Source organism: Bos grunniens, chromosome 19 (assembly GCF_055505025.1).
Source record: "Bos grunniens cultivar Pamir isolate PY7600 chromosome 19, Bosgru_T2T1.0, whole genome shotgun sequence".
Lineage (NCBI taxonomy): Eukaryota > Metazoa > Chordata > Mammalia > Artiodactyla > Bovidae > Bos > Bos grunniens.
The window spans coordinates 4,944,030-4,956,063 of NC_141183.1; the positions used below are offsets into that span (position 1 = coordinate 4,944,030).

Consider the following 12,034-nt stretch of genomic DNA (forward strand, 5'->3'; position numbering starts at 1 on the left):
AGGACCGAGGGAGACGGGCTGTAGACCACCTGCTCCTGCCTGCCTGAGGCTGGCTTCTCTCTCTTCCCAACATAACACCACGGCCCTAGCAGCTGGCGCTGGCCAGTGGCTCGAACTTTTTGCATCCTTACACGGGGCTGTGGAGGGAAGAGGGAACAGGCAACATCCAACACCAGTTTGGCCAGTGAGCCCAGCCACACCAGCAGCGTCCCCAAGTCAGCATCCTACAGACAGATGCCCAGGGCGACTGGGCAGAGACAGACATCTGGAAAAGAGGAAAGGATCCAGGTTCATACACAGGGCAGGGGGTCGGGGCAGGGGCCAGGATGAAAGAGAGCGGCGGGAAGCGATGAGTAAAGCGGTTCCAGGAAAGGCGGAAAAGCCCAGTGGCCAGGGCGGAACGCGAAGCCGGGGCCGGCTCAGCTCCCTGGTTAACCGCACTCCTGGGGCCCACTTAGGAAATTCAATTAAAATGCCCAAACCTCTACGTTTCCCAACTGGCTTGCCAGTGGCCACGGGCTCCCTTCAACTCAGAGAAACTCCCTCTGCCTGACCGTGGGCAGATATCTAATGAGAAGCCAGAGGAGGCAAGGTCACAGGCAAGGGTCATGGGCGGGGGTCACCCAAAGGGGCTTCCCTGGGGTCTCAGATGGGAAACAGTCCACCTGCAATGCAGGAGACCTGGGCTGGATCCCTGGGTTGGTAAGTTCCCCTGGAGGAGGGCATGGCAATCCACTCCAGTATTCTGGCCTGGCCTGGAGAATCCCATGGACAGAGGAGTCTGGTGGGCCGCAGTCCATTGGGTCGCAAAGAGTCGGACACGACTGAGCGACTGAGCTCACACACAGGAAGGCACCTCCCCTCAAAGAAAAGAAAGCCTCCTCCCGGGCTGGGGACAACCCTGCTCTGTCACCCCAGCCACAATAATAACAGCTTTGTTTCTTGCTGTTTAATTTAAAGAAAAAAAAATATTTTTAAATTGCAATGAAAAAAAGAAAAATGAAAAAGAACCACGTTCATGATGGCTCCAGAGACATAAGGTCGCTTTCCACCCAGCACACAGGGGAAAGTGCAGAGGTCAGGAGAGACAAAGGAGCCCAAACCCGGGGGTCACACACGCGGGGACCCCAGGGGTCAATAAAGCCTCTCAGCACCGGTGCCCCCCCCCAACCCTACCTTGAGGCCGGACACACGTGGTTTGGGACGTCTGATGACAAACAGGATCAGACAGAGCTTTCAGGGCCCGCTCACAGCTCCGGGGAGAAAACTCCAGACCAGAGGGGGTCATCTGGACCCAGGTGCTGACCCCAGCCCCACTGGAGTCGCCAGCGGTCAGAGACCTGGCGTCTGACCGCCGGCCGCGAAAGGGCACTTCTAGGCCACATGACCATACAGAAAAGGGGTCCACGAAAGTCATTGCTATTTTCAAAAAAGCCTACGTACGGCAAACTTCATATATAAAATCTGATCCTGCGAGACACGTGGACAGAGAGGATTCACCCCAAAGTCCCCTCAAATCATGAATCCTCTCTCCATCCCCCGCCACCAGCGCTTCCAGAATATTCCCTTGTCACGGGAGTTAGGGGCTGGTCCTCCCGGGTGGGCATCCACCTCATTTGTGCTTTAATACCTTCTTCTGGAAAAGGGGGGTGACACGCCACCACGCTGAAGACGGTACCCAACAGGGCAGCGGCACAAAAGCAGTTGAAAAACTCCAGTGCAAGTAACAGCCCATGTCTCAGGCAACGGCAGCGGGTCCGAGAGCCATTAAAATCAGACCCTAAAAGCCCCCAAGGGCTCAGCAAGTAAAGAACCCTCCTCCAACGCAGGAGATGCAGGAGACGCGGGGTCCGTCCCTGGGTCAGGGAGATCCCCTGGAAGAGGAAATGGCCACCCACTCCAGTATTCCCAAAAGACCCCATGGACAGAGGAGCCTGGCAGGCTACAGTCCAAAGGGTGGCAAAGAATTGGACACAACTGAGCCCATCGATATATGAACACATATAGTGGGTCTGAAAGCCACTAGAATTAGAGCCTATAAGAAGCACTTTCCAAGCACCTGGGGGCCTCCCGGACCTGAGGAGACCCAGACTGCAGTCCCTTAGTCACTCGCCCGGACGCGGCGCGTCTGCTTTTACCGACTCCAGAAGGCACCTGGTTTCGGGCCTTCTGTGCAGAAACCTGTACGAACACACCAAATACGGGAGGAGGTGATGATTCACGTCACAGAAAGGGTTCTTTGACAGGAACTTGCCACTTCAGCATTCCTGGAGCTTACAAACTTCCTCCAGGCCCTTCGCACAGCATGTGATCACCCGAGATTCGTTGTGTATAGACGTTTTTCCAGGCTCAAACCGAGTCCGTAGAGTACGGGGGGTTTGCAACAGACCGTCTTTCGCCAATGGCACAGTTCAAAGAACAAGAAATTCACCCAGGACCACCCCCTCCCGTCAAAGGAGGCGAGTGCAGCTCTCCCGTGACGGCGTGGGGACCCAACCAGTTCCGTGTCGAGGGCCGACACTGCCTAGGACGATGCTGCTCAGGAAGAGGAGTAGCCTACCTAGGCTCACAAATACCCCGAGGGGGCTGCCTTTTCAAGGGCATCTTCCCGGCTCCTGGGGAAACTCGCGAACCGCAGAGGAGAGGCTGAAGGTCTTACTCCTGAAGCCCAGAACTGCAGTTCTTTACCCTTCACGCAAACGCAGCCCCTTCTGCCTTAACCACGAATGAAGGGCACCCGATTTCAAGACTTCCAGGTCACAACCTGTCCCAGCAAAACCAATTAAGTACATGTGGGCACCACACCAGGTGGAGGTAAGCCAGGGAGACTTCTTGGAAGAGGAGGAAGAGAAGCTTTGCAGCTGGGTACCCTTGAGAGGGAAAAGGCTCAGTTCTGGCTGTAGCTGGCCAAGAAGTCAACCAACTCCATGTTTCTTCAAGTGTCCATCTAGGGCCAGGGAGCTTGTTAAAAACGCACATCTCTGGAGCACCGTCCCCGCCCCCCACACACCAAAACAACCTCTAAAGGTGGGGGAGGGTGGGATGGTTGCTAAGAATAATCTTTTTTTTTTTTTAACCAAATTCGCCAAGCAATTCATTTTTTATGCAAACCACAGGGTGCAGGCCAAGGGGACAATCCCTTGGAGCAGCTGGTCTGGGAAGAGCTGGCAGGGAGGGCCCTCGAGGAGTCACGGAGCAGGGGAAGAAAGCGGGTGTAGACAGAGGGCTATTCCAGGACTGTTCGGCTCCAGCATCCCGAAGCCCTCTCCCACTGAGACTTCCTGTTATGATCTTCACTGCAGCTGGCTGGTGAGAGAAAACGTCTGCGCCAGGGCACTGGGGTGGGGTGGGGGAGAGGGGATGACCGTCTTTCCGTTTACAAACTATAATAGGAAGGCTGGGAGCATAAGAAAAATCAAGTCTAGGTGACCCTGACAGTAACCGAGAAACTCCATCTGGACGACAGAAACGTGTCTAGTTGAGAGTTAAGTAACCTCAGAACTTCCTCATCCCAAGCAAACATCACCTCCACTCTACGTGCAGGCAACCAGCCGGGCTGGAGAGGACAGCCCGGGTTTGCGTGTGTATTGTTGGAGGAAGCTCTGGGCTGCGGCAGTCTCTGATGCAGGGAGAAGGAACTCTTTCATGGGGCTCCTCAACTCCACACAAGGGCTCTCTTATGCAAAGACGCTGGGCCAGCTTCCATTCACAGCAGTCGCTTCCAAACACCCCTCCAGGCTGGCTCTGCTCACCCCGAAAGAAGAGGGGGACCCCTCTGCAGCCCAAGACAGCTAGACGAAACACTCAGTCCACCCCGAGGAACAAGCAGAAGTCCGTGTTCCTTTAACCTGCTCGGATCACCGGGAGACTCTGCCTCACTGGGTTGGTTTGCACACTTAGCAGCAGACACACCTGCTGCTCAGGCAGCGTGAGTCACCCCCAGGCAGTGCACGCCGGACTGCCCGACGGTGGGGGGTTCTGGGCTTGGCGGCGGGCTCTCACGCAACCCAGATGACATCCTCCACCTCCTCCCCACCCCGCAAGGCAGGTCAGGACAGATCAGGCTGTAACCCAATTTCTACTGAAACCTCTCTCTCCCAGGGAAGGTCCACAGAGGAAAGAGAGGGTATACAGGGACGCACCAGCCACTCGTGATCAAGAGTCCTCTTCCCTCCACACCCTGAAGGGGCTCATCTGCCCTGCTGGCCATAAATAGGGAGGAGAGGGTGAGTTGACCTGCGGGAGAAGATGGAACAGACTTCTCAATTTTAAACCTCCAGAATAAAGATGGTCTGCCGAGATGCATAGCTTTAGCCCGTGAAGCACAGCACTTATGGTCAATGATCCTGTATTGGATACTTGAGGGCCTCCCTGCTCAGTGGTAAAGAATCCACCTGCAATGCAGGAGCCACAGGAGCCGCAGGTTCAACCCCTGGGCCAGGAAGATCCCCTGGAGATGGAAATGGCAACCCACTCCAGTATTCCTGCCTGAAAAATCCCGAGGACTGAGGAGCCTGCCGGGCTACAGTCCATGGGGTCGCAAAGAGGCAGACACAACTGAGTGACTGAGTTTGTGGGCATTGGACATTTGAAAATTTGCTAAGAGGGTAGCTCTTCTGTTAACTGCTTTTGCTGTCAAGAAATGATAAAATAGTAAATAAGAGGGGGGAAGAAACTTTTGGAGGTGATGAGTATGTTTATGGCATGGATTGTGGTGTCAGTTTCACAGTGTATTTATATGACCAAATTCACTCAGTTTCAGACATGAAACACGTACGGCTTTTTGTATGTCAATCATGCCTCAAGTAAGTCGTTTTTAAAGAAGACAGCCTGCTGAATCACTCTCAACATTCACGTTTTTACATGACAGCACTTTCTGCCACTCAGGATCCTGAAATGGATCATGGGCCAGAAAAAAAGACATTAGTGGGACAATTGGGAAAATGTGAATGAGGCCTAAAGATGGGTTCAAAGTATCCTATTACTATTAATCCCCACGCTGATCATCTCACTGTGGATCTATAAGATGTTAACACACAAGGAAGCTGGGTGAAGGGTATAAGGGAACTCCATGTATTAGTTTTGCAACTTTCCCAAAAATCTAGACTTCTATCAAAATCGAAAGTTGATAATAGACCTTCCCTGGCGGCTCAATGATGAATCCGCCTGCCAATGCAGGGGACACGGGTTTGATCCCTGATCCCAAGAGGATCCCACACGCGTCGGCAAAACTAAGTCCACGCGCCACAACTACTGAGCCTGTGCCTAGAGCTCAGGAGCCACAACCACTGAGCCCACACGCCCAGAGCCTGTGCTCCGCAGTGAGAACCCCAGGCACCGTACCTAGAGGGTAGCCCCCACCCACAGCAACTAGAGAAAAGCCTGCCCAGCAACGAAGACCCAGCACAGCCACAGATAAATATAAATAAGCGGGTTTTCTAAACAGTAATAATTTGTAAAAGGACAGCATTTTGAATCCAGCTTCCTCGTAAATCTCAATCTCCGGCATTGCTAAAATAATTTCAATCCCAACCCTGAAGGCAAATTTTAAATTACTCTCACAGCCAGTGCTGATCAATTCTTTGCTTCAGGAAAAACAAAAGGCAACGAAACACGGCATTCACCCAGTGAGCACTGTCTGGGCTCCTACTGTATCCTGGCTCCCAGTTGCGGTATTATCCGCAGGCTAAGCGCTGTAGTCTTCCTCCAAGCCCACCTGGTAAAAGTCCATCAGAAGGGCACTCCTTTTACTTTAGGCATGACTGATTTAGAGCAAAGAGTGACTTCTGGGAATTTTCCAAAGGAAATAATTCAAAATGTGGACAAATCCTTATGTACAAAAGACATTCACCAATGCATGACTTCAAAGGGTAAAAATTTGGAAATACCTCGGTGTCCAACAATGGGAGAATTGTCACGCAAACTATGATTCAGTGTCTGCAGCGAATACAGTCATTATGTGGGGAAATGTTCAAAAAAAAAAAGCAAGGGGGGGATAGAGCGGGAACCAACGTTGTATACATTGCAGGGGTTTCAGCAGTGAGAAAACATGTCAAATTGCCAGCATTACTGTGGGAACTGGGTGTTTCCTGAATTTTGCAATTTTTTTTTTTTTGTAGTTTTCTATAAAAGACACAGAAAGGACAGCGGATTACTTTTAAAAATCAGATGGGGATGCAAAGGTGGGCTTCCAGGCCATCAGTGGGACAATTTCAACAGCTCCTCTCCCTGAGAGGGTGGGCAGGACCATAGGGTACACCCTGCACCACGCAGGCAGTACCAGGGACCTGGGTGTGGCCAGAACTCTGGCTCCCGGGAGAGGAGCAGAACCAACACATCATCTTTTTTCTTGCAGAGGCGCCTGGTTCTACCACCTTCCCAAGCACGTGCTCACGGGAGGCCCTGGAGCCCAGGGGAGACCTGGACAGCTTCCAGACGTGTTCTATGCAGGGGGGACCACTGGACAGGAAGTGGACCATCACAAACACACTGCAGACAGGGCTGGAGGAGGGAGGGGAAGGAATCTCCCACCTGGGAAAGCATCCCCAGGAAACAGTCTTCAGGAGGCAAGTCACCAGAGTTGAGGGCAAGTGCCAAAGGACAAGGGAAAGGAGGCCCTGTGTTAATCCGTACATCAAGGTGGCCTGGCTCAGTCATTCACTCAACAAACAAGTACTCAGAGCCTACTTGGTGACAAGGCAGGGTGCTGCTCCCAGGCGCCCGCACAAAAGGAGGAGGAGAGAGGGGAGCTGTGGATGCAGAAGCAGTTTGCTTTCAGTTCAGGACTCAAGACGAGGCCCCCCTCCTGAGGCTGGCGCGGAGAGGGGAGGGGGCGGTGGGGTGGGGGGGGACCTCTTCCACTAACAGTCTGCACTGATGGGGGAGGCGGTGGTTAGTAGCATTGGAGGGAATTCCTGACACCTCTCACCCATTCAGTGAACCCCCTGATGGGTGGCGCGGTCCTTGCAGTAAAGCCGCTCTTCGGCGACCAGGACGGGGACCGGAGACATTCCCCACCCCCCACGGGGAGAGGGGAGCCAAGCGCTGTCCCTAGATCGCACTCTGGGTCGCAGGCAAGCAGACGTCGCGAGCTCACCGAGGTAACGGGCCCCGCAGCGCGACGTGCTTAGAAGATAGTAAGCGCCAGGGAGTCGGGCGGGGACCCGGAGGACGCGGACTTCACCCCAGGCCGGGGCCCTGTCCCGCGGGGCGGCCGGTGGCTAGGCGGCATTGGAAGGGCGATAGCCAGGGCGCCCAAGATAGGCGATGACCACCGGGAATCCGCTCCGCCTGGAGGCAAACGATGGCTAAGACGGCCTCTGAGAAGATGTCAATTACAAGAACAAAAATCTCAACCCAGAACCACAAGACCTTCATAAAACGACGCAGGGGGTCATATCCTATCCCCTCCTCCCCGAATCGCCGGGAGACTTACCTCCAGGGAAAAGACCCGACTGTTGGGTAGCACGCACCAATCCACGGATGGAGACGAGGTCGTGGTTCATCAAGCCCGGCAGAGATGCACCAAGTAATCCACGGTAGAGGGCCCGGAGGACCAGTCCCCATTTCCATCCAAGGCCAAAGCGCCGGCCGTCCTGGCCTCGGCGCTGGGGACCCGCGGAGATCGCGCGCAGGTTCGCCGGCCCGGGCTCCCCCAGCTGCGCCCCGCCGATCGCAGCCTGCCTCCCTGCGCTCGGAGAGCACCCAGCTTGGACGCAGCAGCTAGTCTTTCTTCCCTGCTTATCACCAGCGCGACCCCAGGAATCCCCGCCGGGAACCCCTCCGCCAAGCCCGGAAAAGCACCAGGGTCAGAGGCAGTCTGGGCCTCGGGTCTACAGGTGCGCGGGGCCGGGCGGCGTGGGGCGGGCACCAGGCCGGCAAGAGAGACGCAGGTGAGAAGCGCCGAGGCACGGCTGCCGCTGCAGGGTACAGGTTCTCAGAGTCGCAGTTCCGCGCCCGCGCCACCGCGCGCTCTACCAGTGGCCGGACCATCCGGCCCTTATATAGCGGCGGGGGGCCGGGGCAGGGCGGGCGGAGCGCGCGAAGGGGGCGGGGCGGGGCCGAACTGCTTCTCGGGAGATGGAGTTCTGTCTAAAAGCCCCAGATGCTGGGAAAGATTGCAGGCGGGAGGAGAAGGGGACGACAGAGGATAAAATGGTTGGATGGCATCACCGACTCAATGGACATGAGTTTGAACGAGCTCCGGGAGTTGGTGATGGACAGGGAGGCCTGGCATGCTGCAGTCCATGGGGTCGCAAAGAGTCAGACACGACTGAGCGACTGAACTGAACTGAACTTCCAGCCAACAAACGCAGAGTACCTTAGGAATGATGGGAGTCCTCCCCTGGGCCTTAACTTCCAAGACCAGGCTGAGATTCCAGCCCCATTGTCAGCTCCCTCTGGTCTAGGCCGGCCTATGTGCATAAAGTGGGACCCGTGTGCAAGCTTAGTCCCCCAGTCATGTGTGACTCCCTCCCACGCTATGGGCTGTAGCATGCCAGGCTCCTCTGTCCATGAGATTCTCCAGGGAAGAATACTGGAGCGGGTTGCCATTTCCTCCTCCAGGGGATCTTGTTGACTCAGGAATTGAATCCGAGTCTTCTACATTGGAAGGCGGATTCTTTCCCACTGAGCCTCCTAGTAAGCCCATAAGGTGGGACATGCCAAGCTAAATTCTGCCCAGGGTGAACCCGTCCAGCCCCACCCTCCACCCCCCGGTAACCCTGAAGTCAGACAAACCTAGCTGGTTGCCACCCTGCTTGCCGTCAGCAAGGTGCTGTGTGACTGTCAGGCTGCAGTTAGTATGTTTGCCTCAGCTTTCTCATCTGGCACAGACAGAGGATATTAACATCTGCTTTCTGGGTTCGATCCCTGGGTTGGGAAGAGTCCCTGGAGAAAAAAATGACTACCCACTCCAGTATTCTGGCCTGGAGAATTCCAAGGACAGAGGAGCCTGGCAGGCTACAGTCCACGGGCTTGCAAAGAGTCGGAGACGACTGAGCGACTTTCCCTTTCATAGGGCTGCAGAGGGAGGTGACCCTACGGGGTAGACTTATCTCCCCATGCGTAACCTTAAGTGATAAACCATTTGCCACCCTGAGGCCCTCCTAGAATAAACTTCTGGAGCTGCCACTGCCCGTTATTCAGGCTTCGATTTCTGCAGTAGCCTCTCCTTCATTCAACACTTGCATATACTGGGGGGAGGAAAGCAAGAGTCAGGCAGAGGAGGCCAGAGCTATCCCGATAACTGCAGGGACGCTAAAGAGACTGCATGGACCATGGCAGGGCTTCCTAGGTGGCACAGTGGTAAAGAATCCTCGTGCCAGTGCAGGAGATGCAGGAGACTCGGGCTGGATCCCTAGGTCAGGAAGATCCCCTAGAGCAGGAAATGGCAACCCACCCCAGTATTCCTGCCTGGAAAATCCCATGGATGGAGGAGCCAAGGGGTCCAGAGGGCTGTGTCTGGGCTGATTCTGGAATGAATGGTTAGGAAATAGCTAAACAAAAAGACACTTCTTGGTGGTCTAGTGGTTAAAACTCTGTTCTTCCAATGCAGGGGCCAGGGGTTCAATCCCTGGTTTGGGAAATGAAATCCCACATGCCCTGGGGGCACAGCCAAAAGAATTTTTTTTTTAAGAAAAAAAGAAATAAAAAATAGAGGCTGATATAGAAGTGACTAAGGCAAAGGCTAAGATGTGGGAAATAGGCACATGCAAGGGAGATGGCCAGGAAGGGAAGCAGCGTAGCTACACTCTTCTGCTTGAGGACATCAGCACAGGTGCGAGACAGCATCTCCAGGTAAGATGCAGCTGCCGGCTCAGCTCCTGTGAGGGCAAGAAGCTGCTTGACCCAGAGCCCACATCTTTCCCTGAGAATGCAGTGCCCTCAGAAAGCCCCAGACACCCAGGTGCGACAGCCCAAGGCTGGGGACCCATCTAAGAACATGCCTTTCTCTTTTTCAAAGAACTCACAAAATCAAATTCGGCATTGCTCAAAGGGATCCCAGCGTGCGAACGGTGGGGAAATCAGAGCTTGGGACTGGCCCTGGGCTACTCCGAGGATTAGCAGGAAGCCCTACCCTGATTTCGCAAGAAGTTTTGTGATGCAAACCATTTCAAAGCTCTGGTCCAGATCTTCACCTGAGATGCCCTCCCTTCGGTCCTATCTTCTACTCCAGGGAGCAAGTTAGATGAGTGGGAGATTGATTAAACTGTGCTGGGAAAATGTCTCGGCCTCACCCACTCCTCCTACACACCCCCCAGGAAGCAGGAGGCGCACACTGTGTCTGACTCTTTGTGACCCCACAGACTATAGCCCACCAGGCTCCTCTGTCCATGGGATTCTCCAGGCAAGAATACGGAAGTGGGTTGCCATCTCCTTCTCCAGGGGATCTTCCCAACCCAGGGATAGAACCCATGTCTCCTGCACTGGCAGGTGGATTCTTTGCCACTGAGCCATGAGGGGTACAGACACGTACCACACTGGGATGAGTTTTTTCTCTTTCGCTTTGTGCACCGGGAAGCATGCAACCTTGACTGCCAGTAGCAGTCATTTGCACCCAAGCCAGTGACCAACCTCAGGATGAAGGCATCCCTGGTGCTGGCAGAGCTGAAATGAAAGAACAGAGGTCCCCAGTGACATCACTGATCCTCCACTGAACCCACTGGTCCCAGAGCCTGTCTTACCACTAGACATCTTGCTAGGTGAAGAAGTCCGTGTCTTCACCGTTTAAACTCCTGAGTTGTGTCAGGGAGGGTTTGCATCACTCACCCAGAAGGTGCCTCTGACTAAACAGTCATGTTCACTGCTCCAGGCTGAAGTCTGAATGCCTAGTACCGATTCTGCTGTGTGATCTTGGAGAAGTGACTCAACCTTCCTGGACCTGTTCAGTCCATCTCAAACATGGGGAAAATTTTTCCTGTCCCTCCTTATTTTGCAAGGTGACTTTGAAAACCAGTGCAGGGACTTCCCTGGTAGGCCAGGGAAGACTTCGCCTTCCACTGCAGGGGCTGCGGGTTCAATCCTTGGTCAGGGAGCTTGTCAGACCATGGATGGTCAATTTCAAGATGACTGTCTGAGCTGATTGTGCTGTTTCTGCCTGTAGCCACCCTCCCCATCGCTCCCTACCACCATAAAAGCTCCTGTCCTCTGATCATCAGTGGGGAGGACCGGCCTTTGGACAGGCTTCCACCTGCTCTCCCCAGAAGCCAGCATCCACAATAAAGCAAACTTTCCTTTCTACCCACCTGGCCTCTTTAATGGCTTTGAGTGGTGAGCAGTTGAACCTCACTTTCCGTTACAGACTCTCCAACTCAGAGCATCCGAACCACACTCCTATCCTGCTCCTCAGCTGTGGTCCTTCCCTAGACCCTCTGACTCGGTCCATCTCCCCAGTTCCATCCTCCTAGTCGCTGCGGGGCCACTTCCCTCCGCTCTCTCCATCGGCTGCTAAGCCCTACAGTATCCTAGGCTTCAGCGTCCCACCTGTCCGGCCTTTTCTCATTTTCCTCTCTTGGACCACTGGCCTCTTCCTCTAACTGGTTTCAACACGGCTAACATCTTCACCTTCAAATGCGTCTGACACCGCATAGCCTGATTCATCTAAAACATACCTCAGCTCTTGATTCATCTGCCCACGACTTAAGCAACCCAGCCCCTCCCTGATCCCCTCATGCGCCCTGTGCTAGCCCATCTCGATTTCTCTGTTAAAACTCTTCCTTTGCCTGGAGGACGGACCACCCTCCACCCTTACTTCCTGAAGTCCAGCCTTTCCTCATGTTCCCCAAAGATTCTGACCTTTCCCTTCACCCTCCGAGATATTTTGCTTGTACCTCTCTTAGGAGGGGCTTGCCTGGTGGCTCAGTGGTAAAGAATCCGCCTGCCAATGCGGGAGACTTGGGTTCAATCCCTGGGTTGGGAAGATCCCCTGGAGAAGGGCATGGCCACCCACTCCAGTGTGCTTGCCTGAAGAATCCCATGGACAGAGGAGCCTGGTGGGCTACAGCCCGTGGGGTCACAAAGGAGTCAGGCACGA

At 54.4% G+C, this 12,034-nt stretch overlaps 1 long non-coding RNA gene across 7 annotated transcripts in view; it reads right to left on the reverse strand.

The window, feature by feature from the left end:
* Positions 1 to 7,975, reverse strand: part of LOC147350980 (uncharacterized) — a 162,085-nt gene extending 154,110 nt beyond the window's left edge. For all 7 annotated transcript variants that reach the window (XR_015147120.1, XR_015147114.1, XR_015147121.1 and 4 more), the window contains exon 1: positions 7,436 to 7,975. This is a non-coding gene — a long non-coding RNA (uncharacterized LOC147350980). The remainder of the gene's footprint in view (positions 1 to 7,435) is intronic.
* Between the last annotated feature and the right edge of the window lie 4,059 nt (positions 7,976 to 12,034).